General features: G+C 40.3%; 1 long non-coding RNA gene across 1 annotated transcript; it reads right to left on the bottom strand.

Moving 5' to 3' along the window:
- Positions 1 to 3,323: 3,323 nt before the first annotated feature.
- Positions 3,324 to 11,869, bottom strand: LOC117599992 (uncharacterized). The gene is made up of 3 exons (XR_004580339.2): positions 10,134 to 11,869; positions 9,275 to 9,955; positions 3,324 to 7,589 (listed from the first exon to the last, which is right to left on the bottom strand). It is a non-coding gene; the product is annotated as an uncharacterized LOC117599992 (long non-coding RNA).
- Between the last annotated feature and the right edge of the window lie 6,735 nt (positions 11,870 to 18,604).

Below are 18,604 nucleotides of genomic sequence, written 5' to 3'. Positions count from 1 at the left end.
TATGCTTTCACTTACATATAAAATTTTCAAGTTTAGCAGATTCTTAAAATGGTACATGGGTTGCAATTGGATGAGATGTTTTCTAGTCAGGAAAAGATACAAGAAAGGTATCATAATGACAGGAATTCACTTCAGTCCATCACAGTGTACCATGTACACATACACCTCCTTCACACAAACTCCTTCACACTTAGGAGCAATTTAGTGCAGCTATGTCATACAGACAGCAGCATTTCAGTTTTCATTTCATGATTAACACATCTCAATGTAAATAACAACTTACAGCATGGCACCTTTGTTGGCAGAGCACCCAATTTTCAGGTGAGCAAATGTATTGGAACAGATAGTCTTAATGTAAATAACACTGTATTTGGTTGCATATCCCTTGCTTGCAATACATCAAGCTGGTGACCCACTGACATCATCAAACTGTTACATTCTTCAAAGTCCAAGGTTCTTTACTTGTCACATACATTATATACATGTGATGTATTAATGTAGTGAAATGTTTTTCCTTAGTGCCTTGTCCCACAGTGCAACAGTGATACATAATAAAACAATATAATACAAGCCAAATATAATGTAATGAATAAAATAGAAAAATAGAATAGAATAGACAAAAATATTGATGTCATATGTAAAAAATATGTTTAGCAGCTTGGAGGAATCTTAGCAGCTGTGTATGTCTGTGTGTGAGGTAGTAGTATGCAGACTTCTCAAGTGTCTTCATTCAGTAGCCAGATTGCCTGAGGGTAGAAACTCCTCCTGAGTCTCTCTGTGTTGGTCCTCAGGATCTGGTAGTGCTTCCTTGATGGGAGCACTGAGAAGAGACTATTTCTGGGGTGGTGAGAGTCTTTTACGATCCTCCTGGCCCTGGTCTTGCATCGCTGGTTGTATATGTATGTGATGCAAGGGAGAGAAGTCCTGATGGTCTTCTCTGCTACCCTCACCACTCTGGACAGTACATTCTGGTCCTTGGCCGTGGTGCCTCCGAAACAGGTGGTGATGATTCCAGTGAGAAGACTCTCCACAGTCCCAGTGCAGAAAGCCTTCAGCACCCTGTGAGAGACCCTGAACCCAGCCAGACGTCATAGATGGTAGAGACACTGGTGCGCTCTTGTCGCCAAGGTATTTGAAGCTGCTCACACTCTCAACCATTGATCAACAGGGGGCTGTAATTCCTCACCTGCTTCTTCCCGTAGTCAATAATCATATCCTTAGTCTTGGTGACATTCAGGGAGAGATTGTTATTCCGATACCATGTGGAGAGGATATTCACTTCCTCTAAGTAGGCCTTCTTGTCATTGTTGGTCATTGTTCCCTCTACAACCAGTATGCAGGATGCAGGAGTATGCAGGGGGCTGAGGACGCAGCCCTGAGGAGCTCCAGTGCTGAGGGTGAGTGTGGAGGAGGTGTGGTTTCCCCATCCTGACCACCTGGGGGCGTCTAATCAGGAAGTCCAGGATCCAGCGGCAGATGGAGGAGTTTAGTCCAAGATCCTGGAGCTTTGTGCAGAGGTGTGATGGTGTTAAAAGGCGGAGCTGTAATCCACAAACAGCATTCGCACATAGTTTCCTTTCCTCTGGTCCAGGTGGGAGAGGGCAATGTGTAGGGTGTAGTTGATGGCATCATCTGTGGACCTGTTGGACCGGTATGCAAACTGTAATGGGTCTAGGCAGCTGGGGAGGAGGGAGCAGATGTAGTTTCTTCTTTTGTGATGCTTTTCCAGGATTTCAGTTGTTGTTTGTTTTGAGAGATTTCTTCCTTCAGTCTCCTCTTCAAGAGGTGAAATGCATGTTCAATTGTGTTAAGGTCTGGTGATTCATCTTTGTATGTCTTTGCAAATTGCAATCCAGCCTTCAAATGCTTACTGTTGATGAGTGGTTTGTATCTTGTGGTATGGTCTCTTCTTCAAACAGTAGATTGTGGTACCTTCACCCCTGCACTGTGGAAGTTGATGGTGATGTCTCTGTTGTTTTTTGGGCATTTCTTCACAGCTCTCACAATGTTTGTCATCAACTGCCATTGTTTTCCTTGGCCGACCTGTTCCATGTCTGGTTGTTAGCACGCCAGAGGTTTCTTTCTTTTTCAGAACATTTCAAGTTTGTTGTATTGGCTATGCCCAATCCGTGTGCAATGACTCAGATTGATTTTCCCCTCTTGTCTCCACTTCAAAATTGCTTGCTTTTCTCCCATAGCAAGCTCTCTGTCCTTCATGTTGGTTTATCTTTTTTAACATATGCAGTCATCACAGGCAAAACCCAGGGCTCAGACCAAGAGTAGACATTCAAAGCTATTAATTGTTTAAACAATCAATCTAACAGGGCACAACTGGGCAATAAGAAACACCTATCAGCCACATGTTCCAATATTTCTGATCACTTGAACAAATGGGTTGGTTCAAACAAAAGGTGCCATGTTATAAATAGTTCTGATCTATCATGTCATTTATTTTTTAATCTCAAAGCCAAATGTCTTCAGTGTATAGCAGAAACAAAAGAATTGCCCTTGCCATTCCAATACTTTCAGAGGAGCTTGTATATGAGAAAAAGAAAAGCTAGCAGTGTTAGTGATACATGTTCTTGTTATTTTTTATTATTATCTTTGTTTTATTTGTGTTAAGTTTCATTCATTATAGTACAGGGCTGGTGATGGTCTCAGTAGGTATCCAGGGCAGAGTCAAGACACAGGTAAATGAATCATTCACTGTGGAATAAATATTGCAATGTGGCACAGCAGGGACCAAATTATGGTTTCTTCCTGTAGGCAATTTACAGCTATATTGTGTGTTTTTGCAGTAATAATTCATATACTTGTAATCCTGTTTAAAACAGATTCAAAAACAATTACAGTAGTTTACTGGCAACAAGATCTGCCCTGGCTTTACAAGTTCTGTATATGATGTGTGGGAAATAAGCTACCATGTTGTCAGCAGCACCCTGATTATTGTACACCATCATGCATGTAGACACCAGAAACTACTTAAATTCTGTGTGAACAACATACACTGCTCAAAAAAAATTAAAGGAACACTTTTTAATCAGAGTGTAGCATCAAGTCAATTAAACTCCTGGGATATTGATCTGGTCAGTTAAGTAGCAGAGGGGGTTGTTAATCAGTTTCAGCTGCTTTGGTGTTAATGAAATTAACAACAGGTGCACTAGATGGGCAACAATGAGACAACCCCCAAAACAGGAATAGTTTTACAGGTGGAGGCCCCTGACATTTTTTTTCCCTACTCATCTTTTCTGACTGTTTTTCACTAGTTTTGCATTTGGCTAGGGTCAGTGTCACTACTGGTAGCATGAGGCGATACCTGGACCCTACAGAGGTTGCACAGGAAGTCCAACTCCTCCAGGATGGCACATCAATACGTGCCATTGCCAGAAGGTTTGCTGCGTCTCTCAGCACAGTCTCAAGAGCATGTAGGAGATTCCAGGAGACAGGCAGTTACTCTAGGAGAGGGCCGTAGAAGGTCCTTAAGCCATCAGCAGGATTGGTATCTGCTCCTTTGTGCAAGGAGGAACAGGATGAGCACTGCCAGAGCCCTACAAAATGACCTCCAGCAGGCCAATGGTGTGAATGTCTCTGACCAAACAATCAGAAACAGACTTCATGAGGGTGGCCTGAGGGCCCGACGTCCTCTAGTGGGCCCTGTGCTCACTGCCCGGCACTGTTGAGCTCGATTGGCATTTGCCATTGAACACCAGAATTGGCAGGTCCGCCACTAGTGCCCTGTGCTGTTCACAGATGAGGGCAGGTTCACCCTGAGCACATGTGACAGACGTGAAAGGGTCTGGAGAAGCCGTGGAGAACGTTATGCTGCCTGTAACATTGTTCAGCATGACCAGTGTGGTGGTTGGTCAGTGATGGCCTGGGGAGGCATATCCATGGAGGGACGCACAGACCTCTACAGGCTAGACAATGGCACACTGACTGCTATTAGGTATCGGGATGAAATCCTTGGACCCATTGTCAGACCCTACGCTGGTGCAGTGGGTCCTGGGTTCCTCCTGGTGCACAGCAATGCCCGGCCTCATGTGGCGAGAGTGTGCAGGCAGTTCCTGGAGGATGAAGGAATTGATACCATTGAATGGCCCCCACGCTGGCCTGACCTAAATCCAATAGAACACCTCTGGGACATTATGTTTCGGTCCATCCGACGCCGCCAGGTTGCACCTCAGACTGCCCAGGAGCTCAGCGATGCCCTGCTCCGGATCTGGGAGGAAATACCCCAGGACACCATCCATCGTCTCATTAGGAGCATGCCCCGACGTTGTCAGGCATGCATACAAGCACGTGGAGACATACAAACTACTGAGTACCATTCTGAGTTGCTGCAATGAAATTTCAGCAAAATGGACTAGCCTGCTGCATCATTTTTTCACTTTGATTTTTGGGGTGTCTTTGAATTCAGCCCTCTATAGGTTGATAATTTTCATTTCCATCAAACAAAGTGGCATCCTTTCGTTCCTAACACATTACCCAGTCCATATCAGTATAGATATCCAGCATGATATTTTTCCCCATTGAGATCTGATGTGTTTTCAAAGTGTTCCTTTAATTTTTTTGAGCAGTGTATGTTAGTGATGTATTTTAAATTTTAGTTCCGCTCATTTAGCCAGAGGTAGGCAGTTTAGAGCTGGTAGCAAACTTCAAATCTGTTTCTCATCCTCATCCGATGCAGTACCTGCCATGTCCCTCACCTGAATTAACCTCATTGAAGTTGTGATTATGATGATTTTTATGCCCTGGCATTACTGTGGCACCTGCCAATGCTATACTGCCTGGAGGACTGTCACTCTCTGGGAAAAAGTTCCATCTCAAGCTGTACCTTGCAGTCTTCCAACTGACAGACTGAGGACTGGCTGCAATGTGGCATATTGCTGCTAGTTACCCTGTACTGGTCTCTTTGCTTTCCTATGTGGTCTGCCCAAATATAAAAATATCCTCCCCCATCAATAATCTGTCTGCACAGTTACGTATTAGTTTGTTTCACAGACTTGGTAAACTTGGTATTCTTACTTCAGTGTAATAATGTGTTATCGCTTTATTAAAGTTAGAATATGTTGTGTAGGGATTTGTATTGTTAACTGTTATTTTTATTTTAAGATTTAAGGTTGTTTGCTAGTTAGATAGCTTGTAATTAGCTGTAACAGAAGACAGAAAGGCTAAAGTAGGAGAAGAAAATGGTGTGGATTTTTTATTAACAACCCTGTTTGCCTCACTTGATTCTAGTGAACAGGCTAGATTAAAGAAACTGCGAAACCTGAAATTATTTTAACAATGAAGAAGCAGAAGTTGGCTAGGCCTGCAAATTATACAGCATAATGATATGGTAAGAAGAAACAGAGATACATTTAGTGACTGATTGATGAGACTGTTTTACTGATCATGCAAGTGTTCTGTGGACATGAAGACATGATACAAAGCTGATTCAGCTAACTGCGACAATTACGGAAAACTGGTGAATGCAATTGCATTGTATGACCTTTTATTATCTGAACATTTAGAGATCCTGAATTTACTGATAAGTCATAACCATTCAGAAGGATCTGATTGCTTCAACTGCAAAAAAGCATCAGTGCTGAGGTTTAAAAAAAAAAAAAAAAAAAGTAGTTGAAACTGTCTTCCTTTTCTCTCGGCAGATCACCAAGCCTGCAGATATTAGCTGTCACTCACAACAGTCTGTTATTTTATGTTACATCTGTTCACAAACATTACCCATAATTGTCCTTGGGGACCCCATACAGTCCACATTTTACTCTCTCCCTACACGTAATATGCCAAAACCTAGCTAACACCAAATACCCAATACAGGTTTGTTGGTAACTGGAAGATGGCAAAAATGTGGACTGTCTGTGTCCCCTGTGTTTTCTGTGGAAAACACTGCACCTGTTGAGAGAGGTCAGAGGAGAACAGGAAGGCTACAGAAATTCAAATAACCACTCTTGTAACCGGGTTAACAGAAAAACACCTCAGAATGCACAACACATCGAATCATGAGGCGATTGGGCTACAACAGCAGAAGACCACATTGGGTTCCACTCCTCTCAGCCAGGCACAGGAATTTAAGGCTACAGTGGGCTATAGTTCATCTAAACTGGACAGCTGAAAATAGGAAAAATCTTTGCCTGTTCTTCTTGTACTTTTCAGCTTATATTTATGTTGTTTTTAACCATGAGGTACAAAAATGTACCTGAACAGTATCCCTTTTTTTCCTGACAGTTCAGTAAGTTGTGCATGCAAATTGTTTGGCGAGTTGCCCAGTTAATTGTGCAGGGTAGAAGAGTTTCATCATGCTATTGGGTTGTTCCTCTTCACATATTAGTGAGTGAAATAAATAATTAAATAAAGTATTAATGGCAGCTGGTCAGTAGGGAGAGGTGGGCCACCATTTAGATCAACCGTTCCATAAAAATGAATCATCATAAAGTCACAACTTCAAACATTTTAAATTCTGTTGAAATACTAATTACCTTTTTTGAGTGTCCAACAATTTAAAAAATATTGCTATTTGAGAGATATAAGCAGATGTTCCATTGATTTGCCTTTCTTGATGTTGCACAGTCAGGGGGCAGTGCATTCACTGCCCCAATTAGCTTCTATAGATTTATATAGACGCTATACTATAGATACTATAGATTTAGTGGTCAAAAAATAGGAACTACAACAAGAGCTAATACAGGCCCACTGGGGCAGGAGCAAATTACCCACTTTGTTCTTACTCTTAACCAAAAACTTTTCAAATAGAAAAAAGACATTAATCTCCTAGTGATAAATTTTAATGAATACAAAAAGTACTGCTTTATTGCTAATTCATTACATTACTCAATTTTCTGGCAAAAAGAGGAATGAAGTAAGTCTATATGTAACATATGTGCCAAGCCACACTTCATGCAATGCATTGAAAATGAAATTGCCCATTTCCGTATTCAATTAAAATAAACTACAGGAAAATTAAGTCTTTTATTCTACAGTGACACCATAAACATGCGTATTAAGACAGGGTCCCATTTACACAGTAGTGCTAAGATCAAAGTATCATACAAGTTGATAATAAATACAGCAGATACAATAGCATTTGATGTCCAGCTTTCTGAAATGGAGGTGGAAAGATCTAATTAGTAGAGCAAAAATTAACATCTTTTTGAGAAAATATGTTGCCTTTCACCCCCAGTTTCTGCTATGTAAATGAATTGACCTCTTTAACTCCAAGGAACCATGGATGGTTCCAGATATCCCCTCATTAATCTTTAACATAATATTAGATTAATCCTTGTTCCAGTGTTTTCCATGTAGTTAATGGATTATAAACCTTAAAGGAAAACTCCACCCTTATATTTAAAAAATATGTTTTTATTTAAGCTTAGTGATTCTGTTGCTAATTGACGTTTTGGAACTTGATTTGTTGAGTACAGTGTATAGATGAGGAGGCAAGAGACCTGGACAAACTAAAAGACTTCAGCACTGCTGCATCGCTCTCTTCAGGCAGAGATGAAGTGATGGCAAGATCCCACTAGCACCACTCTCAGCAGGGCGTCAAACAGCATTGTAGGTAACGCAGAAAATGTTAACTTTCGTGAAACCTGTCAATGAAAATGGTTTTAACTGAAAACGTGAATTTAGAATTTAATTATAAAATAAAACTGAAGCTCACAAGTTGATTTTAAATATTTACAATGGGATCCAAAATTGAAAATTGAAACCACATTGAAAATCTGAGATTTTTTTTTCTCATTTAAAATAAACAGAAGGTTTTAGAATTTTGAAATATTTAAAACATAGAAAGCAAATGTTCAGTATCTTGAATCTTTTATATTATATTTAGATTATATATCTTGAATATTTTATATCCGAGATTCTGCATTATTTCTAGGTCCATATTTAAATGTAAGCAAATCTGTCATATTGACCATGTTAACTGCTTTGTATAAAAGGTCAGATTTTCCTCATGTCTAATGTATTCTATTGAAGCATGTGTTTAGCTGACACTTTGTTGGATTTGAACTAAAATGGATCATAAGTTTTTGCACAACTTGTGGAGTCCATGCCAGCTCAAGTGCACTGTTATTAAAGCAAAAAGGGGACATGCCAAATACTAAGAAACTCTGAAATTCATGTAAATATTTGAGATTCAAATAAATATGAGTCTAGTTTTCAGCCAAGTTGTTGTCAATAATATAATTTGTAATGAAAATTGTTGTATTAAATTAGAATTGAATGCAAAATAGCAGCCTTTTCACTAGTGGTTTCAGACTTTTGGACCCCATTGTATATCCAAGTCATTCACTGTGGATTTTTCCTACAAGGTTAGTAAATGCAGTATGTTGGAGTGATTGTGCAATATTGTATATTGCCACCAGGTGACAGAAGTGGTCTAGTTATTGTACCAGCTGCCCATATTGGAACTGCAAATAAAACAAAGTTCACACAGGTGACATTTAAATGTGATTAATCTGACTGCCTCAATTTCTGACAGCACTGATGCTCTGACTGGTGAGAAATGATTACTAGACAGAGAGAGTTATCTTTTCCTGTCTGTTTGATACATGTCCACACCAGCCCATGGTGTCAGCTACAGGGCCAGTAATATCAGTTTAATCTAAATGTCACCTAGTGTGTGGGTGTGGTTGTGTAAGAGACTGGGCATGGGAGTTTATATGCCAGGATGCCAGTGCCAACCATGGCAGCTGGCACTGTACCTTTGTAGAATTTTACACTTGGAACCTGAGAGAATACCCCTGAAGTGTTACAACCGTATTTGTGCCAAAAAACCATTCCAACTGTGGATTTTAGCTTAAGATTTGGCAATCCATGCACCAAGCAAATCCAGGCCTGAAATACACTAGTTTGCTGGAATCCTAAGCACAAATGTGGCCTAGACCCTTAAAGTACAGATCCAGAAAATACACTCTTTCTAGAACAGCAGTGTTTGATACTGTGCAAAGGATGAAAAAGTTCAACATTGAAGGGAATGCATATTAAGAACGAATTTAGAGCTGAAAATCAGAGGCCTAGCTTTGATTGGAACATGCTACAATGGTGTTGATGCCTTGCGGTGAAACAAATCATAAAGGCTGGTTTGCAAAATAAATGTGGCTGTTAATGGGCTGGCTGTCGCATTCTGAAAGTGTTGTGTGTGCGCAAAACATTATGTCTAGGAAACAAGTGGCAAGCCTTGGCATTATTGTTGTGTGTGTGTATGTGTGTGTGTCTTTGTGGACCAGCTGATTTGTTATGTTTTGCTGCTGTTTCTTGAGTGATGACTCACAAAGTGTCTGTGTCCTTGTCCATGCATCGGTCTCTCACTGCATGACATCACTCCAGCTGTTCCATTAGCCAAAAACACTTATCCTGCTTTCACATGCACACATGTCTCACACTCATGTTTTACTAAATTCTGCATAGAAAACAATAATACAGAAACCACTGTGCATCAATTTATCCTTTCTGGGTCACTGTAGACGTGGAGCTTACCCCAGGAACACTGGGTATAATGCCAGTCCATCGCATGTCACCATTCATGCCTGGATTGCACACTCATTTACACCTGGGGCAAATCCACGATAATTTTTCAGGACCAATTTTATCCTCTTTCATCTCTTTTCTCTTTCTTAAGCAAAACTCCAAAACAGTAAATAAAAAAAAAAACATTCAGCTTGCTGCACAGTGTCTTTCGATACAAGTAAACATGTTTGTAAACACTGTGTATAGAATAAACAGATGAAGGAAATGGTGTTGTTCTTTCGGGTGCTCTTCTTAGGGGTCACCACAGCAGATCATTGGTGCGCATGTTGTGATTTGGCACAGGTTTTACACCGGATGCCCTTCCTGATGCAACCCTCCCATTTTATCTGGGCTTAGGATCGGCACTGAGAGTACAATCCAAGTGTCTGGGTTGGTTCCCTGCCCGGGAATCAAACCCCGGCCTAGGCGGTGAGAGAGCGGGATCCTTAGCGGTTAGACCACCAGGGATCCAAATAGAAGGAAATAAGCTTTCATTAACATAGATGGAGAATGCTAAGTTAGGGTTGCAAATACATATTGCAGACTATGTAATGAATATCATTCAAAGACACAGAAATTAATTAAATACACATTCTTACAAATTAAACAACAATTATACTCACAAGCAATGCTTTTCCAAGACTCATCAAGAGAGGATGTGAAAGATATTTTGATAGTCACCACAGGGAATGTGAAACTTTGCTCAGAGTACTGCACAACAAGCCTGAAATTGAACTATGATCTTAAATCACATGAGCTTACTAGCCAATAGGAAGTAGAACAACTAAAACAGTATATTCAAAGAACAGCCTCATATCAAAAACGGTCACTAGATGGTGCTGTAATACTTTAAAGATTTAGAAAAGGCATAACACTATGTCTGGTATCGAACTCAATACTACTACAAACAATTCGAATTACAGGAAAGAACAACAAGCGCAACAGTGAAGAATGTTCGTACATTAAAGTTTAGTTCCCGGGAGACACAAGAGGTATCACCTCGTTGATGGCCTGAAGAAACATCTTAAATGTCCCACCTTTGCTGACTGTTAGTTCTAGCTTTCTGAATTTTCTGTCAGTGTGGGCCTTTGTAACTACTACCATGGGCCACTCATTATGTTTCATGTGGCTATCTTTGAGCAGGACCACATCACCTTCTTCAATGTTGCAGCAGCGTTGTGGCTCTGTAAAGTCACCAAGTACTCTCTCCTCCAGCTGCCCCAAAATGTGTTAACAAGATGCCAGACTCTTCCAGTGCTGACAGTAGAGATCTGCATTATCAAAGGATCCTCAAATAGGATGTGGATTGCAGCTCTTCTGAGTAAGAATCACTGGAGTTAAGAGGTAAGGTGAATCAGGATCTATAGTGATTGGTATAAGAGGTCTTGCATTGACTATGGCACATACTTCTGCCGTGAGGCAAGTACATTGTTAAAGCTTCATGATTCCTCGGACTCTACAAATTCTACGTGTATTGTGCATACACTTAAGCATGTAAAGATGGCTGCCCACCTCTTGCTATTGGCTTGACGTTCACGAGTGAGGCAAGTGGTTATACTCCAGGACCAAACACAATGATCCCATTGTTAGTAAAAGGCGGTTCTGTGCTCAATGATCGGAAGGCAGGTCTCCCAACCTCTGCACAGGTGCCCTACCCCACTGTGTACTACATGCTACACAGTTGTGAAGAAAACTGTTAAACTGTCTTTTAGCCCCTACCAACAAAATATCTTCTGTATGCAAAGAAGTCTCGGTGATGATTCTACCTTGATGTTTGACTATCTCGTGTTGGTAGTGTACAAGGAGAGTAGCTGTATAACTGCAGAAAGGAATGATCAGTGGGTGATTTCCACTTCATGGAGTGAAAGATTCATCAGCTGACCACCGATTCTCAGGAGGCCATCAGAATCGATAACTGGATTCAGTTTTCAAAGACAACTGCCTCTTGAGATGTTCTGTCCCTTCTGTAGGACAGCTTGACCCTGTAAGCGTCTCTCTGCACACATTCAATGATGAACGTCTTTGCTTCAGATACGAGTCCAAGGATGTGTGACTTTTCACAAAGATGTTAACCTTTACATGCCTCTTACCTCTTGGAAAACTGAACTACATGGATAAGTGAATCTAAAACTTGGATGAGAGAGTATCATGCAGAAAAACGTTCAAAACTGTGGGACCAAGAGAGGTGTTCGCAATGAGGTGCAAATGGTAAGGAGTGATCACACCTCAGCAACAGAATCCAGATTGACAAGATTAAAGGGTGGGTCTTCTGAAGAATATTTTGATAGAGGAGTGACTGAGGAATGAGCTTGGCCTTGCCAATGATGAACCTGGCATGAGGATTTCCATACAAGTCTATGACCTTCCAAGATGACGTGAATTTCCTTTCTAGAAGCAGAGGAGAGGCATGTTGTAGTGTAACCTCGCAGTTACTCAAAGTAATCAAGGTCTCTACAAACAAGCCATTCTGCTTCCTTTTCAGCTGGGAGAGGTACATCCCAATCCAAAATGGAGCTGGTGAGTTCTCGTAGGATGAGATTGCCTTGCACAATGATAGAAGCCATCAGGCTGAGAGGGTCGAACAAGCTGTTAACTGTGGCAAAAACTCCTCTGCATGTAAACAGCCTTTCTCTAATGGTTACACAGAAGGTGAACATGTCAGTCCTGATGTCCCAGCTCAGTCCTAGACTGCGCTGAACTGGTGGTGCCTCTGTGTCTAAATCTACGTCCTTATGGTCCTTAGCAGTCATCTGAAGTAAATTTTTGCATAACCTCCTGACTGTTGGAGGCTCTCTTTTGCAATCTCAGATTGGACAATGCAAGCATACCTTATGCAGCTTTAAGTAGACAGATGGTATCTGAGGGGGGAGGCAAGGACTTAAGCTCTTCACCAACATAGAAATCTCTCAAGATTAATTTCTTGGCTTCTGTGCCAAACTCGGCCTCTCCATATGCTGCAGCGCATTTCAGCTCATACATGGCCACAGGTGGCGAAGGGCTATTGCCAAGCACGTGGACCCTCATTCTGTATTCAATGATCTCATTGTTCATGGTGTTATCTTTAAACCACAACAATTGTAGGAAATTCCTGTGACCTTCCCTGACAAAACTGTTAAATATTGGCTCGTTGTCTACAGTGAGGACTACTGGCTCACGTCTGAATTGCAGCAGTACTCCCCGCAAAATCTTGTTTAAGTCACCTAATTTGCCCTGGCTTGCATGGGGATAAATAGCAAAGATCAGCAGATACCAGGCTTCTTCTCCATCTTTGAGACAAGGAGCTATTTAGGCGTGATGGTGGTCCAATAATAGTGGTAAAATGATCTTTCATTTCAGGTCCCCTCTCAAGACTGCAGCAGAGACGTAAGGCGAGTGAGAGCCTGTACTCTATTATTAGGTAGCTGTGGTCTTGGTGAATGATAAAGGGAGCATCTGTCCCATTCGCCTCTGCTTTGAGTTTGGCTGATGGGGTTCAGATGACATGCAGGCTTTTTCTAGGGGAGGCTCAAACCTAGGCAGTGGGAACATCCATCTCAGGAGGCTGGATAACTCGGCCACATTTTCCAGGCTTGGGTGTTCTTTGAACAACCAGGTTTTTGGCCCATTAGTGTGCTCTGCTTGTTATTCATGTCAACATAAACTTCATCCACTCATTCTCATCAGGCTTTGGGTCCATCAGGCTTTATGTATGTTTACCATCAACATTTCTTGGGGAAATTCCATAGAGTCAAAGGCTGGCATCATGAAATGCAGGTAGCTCAGCTTACTAGACCCCTGTTCAGTGGCATGAGCGCTCTTGTGTTGTGCATGCTGGTTAGTTACATCCCTCTTACATGAAGTTTTCAGTGCCAGCACTTACTGATAAATTTTCCAGAAATTTGCTGCATTTATGTTTCAGTCAAGCTTTCTGCCAGATAGTTGGAGTCAGAAGCAAGTGCAAGTGGTTGAATAAAAGAAACACAAATGAAAGAAACCAAATCAAGGCAAGAATTATAAGCACGAAATAAGATAAAATGTACCTTTACTGCAAATCATAAGAAATATGCTTTCATATATTGAGACGTTCCATACAACCCAGGCAGACTTCACTACGCACAAACCTGTATATCTCGCGGGGCTCATCCTAAAAATAATCATTTGATTAATTTAAAAAATAATATACAACTTGTATGTTCATTGCGCATGATTTTCGCCATTTTTAAATGATCATTCTTAAAAAGGAAACGTTCTCAGAAAATCATACAGACATAATCTTGAAATGCCACTTAAAGGACCCCATTTAGACTCTCAGCAGCACTGTAAATGTGTCCCAGTTTCATAATAGATTCGTAATTATTTTCTGATTTTTCTAGAATGTAACGAACCCAAAAACAGAAGTAACTGACAAAATATTATTAGATGGTTGTTGTTGTCAACTGTAGGCTAAATTGGTGAAAGACTTTGTCTTTGAGAAAGATATTCTTGTGAAACATAGTTTGCTTACTGAGTCACATTAAACAGAAAATAGAAAGCTTGTCAGAAAGTTCAACAGGGCATCTAGTTCAGACGTCTGGTTCAGGAGTCTGCAAATTGCTATTTGTTGTTATAATTTGTGAATGAAAAATTCTTCTTTTTGAGCAGGGCTGTTTTTTTTTCAGTGCTTTCCACTGTGTTTCTAGATCATTGTAACAAAAAAAAAAAAAAAAAAAAACCTTCTAGTACAGACCACACCCACTTCTGGTTTACAAAAAAAGTTGCAAATATTTTGAGCACTAAACAGATATAGATAATGGCATTGTGTTACACCCCTACACTATACTCACCAAATATCAGAATACCTGAGGAAAAAGGGAAAAAAAAAAACACTGAAGAAAAAAAAAAAAAACCAGAGCCAGAAATGCCAGTACTATCAGCATGGTCTGAGAATACATTTTGCCAACCTGAAGTTCGTAAATGGTTCTCAACTAGATATACTATGCATGGATGAATGACAAATGAATGAACCTTGTAAATGCATCGTGCTTGTTCACATTCACATTAACGAATATGCTCTTGCTTTGTCATGCAAGTCTCAAAAGAAAGTAAAACCCCCCTGCTCGTGTGATTTTTTTGTTTGTTGTTGTGGTTTGTTGCTTCATGTGGGATCCCACACCTCTAATCCAACCAATAAGCAGAAGTTGTGTCAATAGTTTCATTGCAATTACAACTCACCTTGTAGGCCTCAGAGGTCTCTAAAATTACAAACTGCTCCTTTAATCATTCCAAATTTCCAAACTGGCTCATGCAAAAGAAATCATAGCAGAGCACCAGAAGAGCTGATAGATGCAAAACCATGTAACCTCCATTGGCATAATAAAGGGTACACAGAATTAAGTCTAAGGAGGGTTTCCCTGCACTTTCCAATCTGTGACCATCTGACCCAAAAATGTAAATGCACTCAAAAGACACACTTCCAACAATATATCATGAACCGAGAATGTGTTGCTGTACTGTGACAAGAAAGAAAACAATTGCAGTATAACAATAGCAAAAAAACCTTCATCAATATAAACATCTGTACAGTCACTTAGATTAAGGCCAGTTCATTCCAGTCCACTGTCCTTTACAGTTTCCATAAGATTGGATCAACCTTACCAGTATTTATATCAGACCTTGGCCTAGTCCTACTGATAGCCCTATGGATGGGTTTTCAGGTTAGCTCTGGTTGTGGAGGCCCCAAGCTTGTCCCAAAGTTGTAGTTGAGCATACAGCAATTCTGGTTTCTCAGGAAAGGAGATAAAAGGTTTCCAGAGAGCAAGGAACAAACAAGTGTAACAAACTCCCTCTTCAACTTCCTCACAGGAAATGCTGCTCTACTTCTTTTAATGGTTAGAAGAAGTACCAAGTACCTGGGGGTGACCCCTAGTGGAGCTCAATGGAATTACCATAAAATAACGTGGTTCTTGGGACTGTGTCCGTTACAACCAGCTCTGTCTCTCTCTTTTAAGGTGCACAGTATATAGATACTAAAACAGAGAAAAACATGAGGGAGTCTTGGAGAGAATTACAGACCTCATTAGTCATAACATCTAAATAATAAACGAGAGTGTGAGTTTATGGGTATGCGATGTAATGTGCTACCTGTGTGGGTCAGGCCTGCACTTGAAATAATTGACACAGGCATGCACACCACACTCATTACTCTGGCACTGAGATTTCCACAGCACTGTGACCTCTGGATAATAAAGAGCTCCAATACTGCAGCGGGTTCAAAGAACAGGACATGCACAGTATGGTGTGTCGCCCCGATCAGTGGGTGACACACACACACACACACACACACACTCAGACACACATGCTTTTATGTGCACATTAAAGCTGTTTTCACCCTGCCTCTGTCAGCGCAAAAGCCTATTAGCTTTTCATGTTTTTAACAGAACTTTTAACAGAACTGTTACCATCAAACATCAAACATAAATGTGTATGGCATTGACTAGAATTTACTGTACATTCTAAGTATATAAATGTGTGAATGCTACTATGTGCATGTTACAGAGAAAGAAAGAGTAACATTATTTACCCTTAGGCTCTAATGGCTGTGGTTTTTCTGGTATGCTGCTGAGGGACAGGCACTTAGATGTGCCATAAAATTCTGCCCTCATAAAAAACAGTCACTTCCTTTATATGGGCTAATTTAGATGCTATGACATGCCTACAAATGTGGATTCCTTTGTTCTTATAATATATTCATTCATTCTTTCTCCAACACAAAGCTGTTTACTGGGGTCACTGGGGGTTTGGGTTGATTCCATATCAGCTGAGTCTAAGTTCAATGAATATGTCAGGAAATTAAAAATAGCTGACATGAGCAGATACAGATTTGTTGGTTTTTGCAGTTGCAAGAGTGCAATAAGACATTTTGTAGAGTTTCTGTTTTTGTTGTTGTTGTTTTTCTAACAAAAGTAACTCTATTCTTGTGCACTGTCAAATAAAACTGGGTTGGGATCCTCAAGGTCTGCACTAACCTTATCCATCACAGACCCCATTTTAAAAACAAAGAAAAGTACCCATCACATCGTTTACTATCTTAAACACTGCTAACACTAAACTTTCTAACCTAAATTGTGTCACTGACTATAACACACCAACTGCAGGCTCAGAATCCACCATGACCCTGACCAGAATAAAGGGGTTATTGAAGAAGAATGACTGAATGAATTCCTCTACATCATATGTTAACTTATGATAATACACTGGGTTGCCTGTTTAATTGACCCTGTCCCAAATGGCCCACTGACCTTAGCAGTCCTCTTGTAAGTCTGCACTTCATTGCAGGTGCAGATGTAGTCTTATTATACCTGAGTATTTTAATGGCATGAGGGTGTAAAACAGATCATTTCAGACAGTCCTCAACACTTTACCATATTGCAGGATGTCTGCTTGTTCAGCGTGGTGCTTTTGAAATAGTTTGTCAGATAACAATACCGAAGATGTCACAACATCACACTGTCATTACTCACTCAATTACTCTTGTCATTCATTTGGAGACAAATGAAGTGCAGAGATATTTCATCACTCTGTTCCCCAAAGAACAAGATCACACCAACAAAAATGAATGATATGCCATGATGAAATCAGCTTCTTAGCAGACTCATTTCAAATGATTTTGATGAAAATGTAGCAATTCTGATCATGCTCTGCTTATTTTTTTTTAAACATAACACTGCTCAATGATAAGTTAAATTAATTTTAAAAGACACTCTCCCCAAAGCAAACCAGTAGACTGTGAGTGCATAGAACCACACGTAGAGAAATGGGGCACCCTACAGCCGTCTGGATCTTTCAGGTATACACAAATGAGGACTACAAGACTTACATTTATCTAGACTGCCTTGTTACTGGTGCATGAGGCACAGAAGCATTGCTGCATTGTAGCATTGGTATCTTTTTGTCATGTTCAGTTTGTGTTAACCATCCATTATTCTTAGATCAGTGGTCTGTTTCTGACTACTGGATCATCACTGGCTGGGTTTTTTGGTTTGATTGACAGTTCTTAACCCAGCATTGACACTAAGGTGTTTAGAATCCCACTTTCTCCACTTCACTATCACTACCATGCTGTGCTACAATCCTATGAAGGTTCTTTTCCATTGATGGATGGGTAAAAGAACGATAACAAATTGTACGTAGTCGCTAATAGTCCACTGTCAGTAATTAACAATTACTATTTTGTACATTTACTAATTGTTTACCAGAAAAATTGACCTTTATCATGGGTGTTCCTCATAAACTGTCAACTTGGTTTAAATTGAACCATATTTAGTAAAGGGTGTGTGTTTTTCTGCTTGATGGGTAGAGTACCCAGGACATCAGGGAGACTTTTAGCTCTAGTTAATATCAATGTTATTGCAGCAGAGTCAAAGGTTGCCATTTTCTCCTACTGCCTAACTAAATTTGCCCTTCACAGCATGCTGACTAACCAGCCCTCACTGACCTAATCACAGGCTGTTCCACGAGCCTTCTTCCACATACCACATATAGTTTTTAAAATAGATTTTCTTTTATTTTGGTTGTTCAGTTTCATTTGGTTGTTCAGCTTCACACTTACTTTCATATCACATATTAGTGGATTTGGCCTAAAGCTTTGTCTCTAATCTTAAGGAAGATGAGTTAACTGACTTACAGAAAGACATAGTCTGTGGGAGAGAGAAAGAGAACAACAATGATTGATATCTGTGTACATAAATACATTGAGGCTACTCTAATCAGATGTGGTATATTCATACAACTATCTCATAAGGAATGTCCCCTTTCTTTCCCTTTCATTCTCAGTTTCTCCCACAGACACACAGCTGTAGCCCATATGGGCATTTGCCCCTGCCACTAGCATCCACAGTCTGCTTTCCCATGAGTTTTCTGTGGCAGCATCAAGCTTGACACATTTCAGCCATCCACATGGTTTGACCCTTCAAGCATCTTTCATTATATTCAATTCCCCTTTATCTTTCTTTCTTCTCTCTGGTATTCTTTCATATTCTTTTCTAGTTCCATTTACCAGTGACTTAAATTAAACACCGTGGTCAAGAGTCTTTTATTGGCTATAATTCAGATGTAAATGAAATGTTTCCTTTAACAC

The sequence above is a fragment of the Pangasianodon hypophthalmus genome, chromosome 21 (assembly GCF_027358585.1).
Source record: "Pangasianodon hypophthalmus isolate fPanHyp1 chromosome 21, fPanHyp1.pri, whole genome shotgun sequence".
Classification (NCBI taxonomy): Eukaryota; Metazoa; Chordata; class Actinopteri; order Siluriformes; family Pangasiidae; genus Pangasianodon; species Pangasianodon hypophthalmus.
The sequence above is the reverse complement of the archived record's forward strand: the minus strand, read 5'-3'. Positions and strand labels throughout refer to the sequence as shown.